Raw genomic sequence first — 2,226 nt, forward strand, 5'->3', positions numbered from 1 at the left:
TGTTCATTCTCAGATCGTTGGTTTTTTCATTTTTTCCCTCCTAGACCCATTCACAATCTCCCTTCCCTTCCCCTCTCGGCCGCGCCGCACCGCGCTGTTAGAGAGGGGAGGTTCTTTGTTCCTTCTCTCCCTGGGTTTGTTCCCACTGTCACCGAGTGAGCTCCAGAGAGAACTCCGTGACACAAACTCATTGCAAAGTCTAAGCTAGAAGAAGCGTCACCTCAGTGTATCCCAGAAAAAGAACAGCATTGAGATTTTAATTGGTTTTGGTGGGTTGTTTTTTGTTGGTTTTTTAGGGTTTATTTTTGTTTTTTTTGTCTTTTTTTGAGGGGTGGGGGAGAGGGGGAGGGGTGGAGGGGTGCGAGGGGAGGGGAGAGGGAGGGGACAGTTGTTTGGTTGTTTTTAATATACAATAAAGCTATGCAGTTCCGCTGTCAGTCGCCTCAGAGAGTTCCCGAAGGAGCTCAACCACATTCTGCTCAACATCGAGTTGTTCCATTGAGTGGAGCAATGGTAGTCTTGCAGATGGAGCAATGCAATTGGAAGGGACCAGTCCTCTTGTGCCATCTGTCAGCTCTCCCTGAAACCAGCCATTCTCACCCACATCTCCAAAGACATTACGTTTTGTCCAGCAGTCAGAGGAAGCTCGTTTTCTGGGTCCTCATTAGGACCCTCAACAGGAATGTAGCTGTGTCGAGCTAAGAATCTTCAAACTGCTGGTTATACCTGTCCTGGAGAATGCAGGATGAAGGACAAAAGCTCTGCTCTCACATTCAGGGCCATCCTCTGACAGAAGGCAGCACTCAGGACTGTTCCCAAGGATCTCTTTCATGGCTTTCAGTTCAAGCTCCTGGTCTTCCAGATGACCTTGAAGACTTCGGGCCTCTTCAATGGCAGAATGGAACGGACTGGAGCTATTACGGAGATTCCTGTTTGACTCGGTCAGAATCTGTCTCGTTGCCTTCCCCAGCTCCATCTGCTGCTTCTGCTGCTCTCTTTTCCCTCTTGCGCGCTCTGTGAGAATGAGTTTCAGAAAGCACTACTCAGTGACAGGAAATAAGGGGAAACTTGAAAGACTTTGCAACCTAAGTCCTGGCAGTGTACTGCCAGCGGCTGATTTGGCCGTCCAGGATCCTGGCACCACAAATGCTTCATTGCCAAATGCAGCAATAAGGTGTTCTGGGGAAAGGCCAACTCACAGGTAGTCTTTGAGCACCCATATCCCAACACCAACGGCCAGCACCAGCGCAGGCAGCAGCATCGCTGAGACCGTCACCGGAATGTGGCGCTTCCGCACAGATGTGTGAGCAGCAGCCTCTGTGCTTTTGCCTGTGTTCATCCCTGGAAGAAATGAGACAATGTCCCACGTTACCTTCAGCTGCGCTACAGATAATCTCTCAGTGTGCTTCATGGACCCAAGAGGTCATTTTGTCACTGGGTGCCTCCGTCTCTGGTGCCGAAGCACCGGAGGACAAGAAGGATTGCTTCCACCTCTCGTTGGGTACAGAGAGGCTGCACAGGCACTACCCGCGTCCTCCTCTGGACCGAGAGCTGGGGCTGTACTCTGGGGTCTGGGCTTGGTCTGTGGGGAGAGCTACAGAGCAGAATCCCTCACGCTTTTCCCGGCATGCGTGTCCTGAACTCTCCTGTGGGACGCCCCCCAGGCTGAAGGTCAGGCTTCAGCCAGCACAGGGCACAGCCAGAGCCAGCCCAGGGGAGAAACACTCCTGCTTCTTTTACATGTGCTCTATGCTCACACGCTCAGGTCTGGCTGCTGACCTGGTGTGCAAGAGCTGGCAGCAAGAGCCTGCAGGCACGCAGTGACTCTGGTTCGTGACACCGTATGATCATGGGACAGGAATTACCTGGCATGCCGGTTGGTGCTGCCTTCATTCCTCTGTCCGGGACGGGCAGTGTGGGATAACCGCCTTCCTGCAGTGCATCCGGCTCACTTTGTTGGTCCGTTCCTTTAGAAAGAAAGCAGGCAGTAGGATTGGGATGTCACGTGCCCTCATCAAAAACTGAGCTTCTCCAATCCCGAGCTCAGGTAAAGTCCAGGCCCCCCCCCAAGTACACTGTGAGCCCCTCTGTTACCCAAGGGCATTTGGGCCCTCCCAGCTATTGGACAATGCTGACTCCCTCACACCTCTTGAGAAATCAGCTCCTGTGCAAGGCCCTCACATACTGTGCTGTCACCAGCCCGTCACAGCCAGGTAGCTGCAGGCT

The 2,226-nt window shown here is 53.0% G+C and overlaps 1 long non-coding RNA gene across 1 annotated transcript; it reads right to left on the reverse strand.

Annotated features, from left to right (window-relative positions):
• Positions 1–361: 361 nt before the first annotated feature.
• Positions 362–1,999, reverse strand: LOC146756207 (uncharacterized). Its single transcript, XR_014937680.1, has 3 exons — positions 1,866–1,999; positions 1,200–1,341; positions 362–1,014 (listed from the first exon to the last, which is right to left on the reverse strand). It is a non-coding gene; the product is annotated as an uncharacterized LOC146756207 (long non-coding RNA).
• Positions 2,000–2,226: the final 227 nt, after the last annotated feature.

Source organism: Coturnix japonica, chromosome 28 (assembly GCF_054131305.1).
Source record: "Coturnix japonica strain WE chromosome 28, WE-NBRP24, whole genome shotgun sequence".
Classification (NCBI taxonomy): domain Eukaryota; kingdom Metazoa; phylum Chordata; class Aves; order Galliformes; family Phasianidae; genus Coturnix; species Coturnix japonica.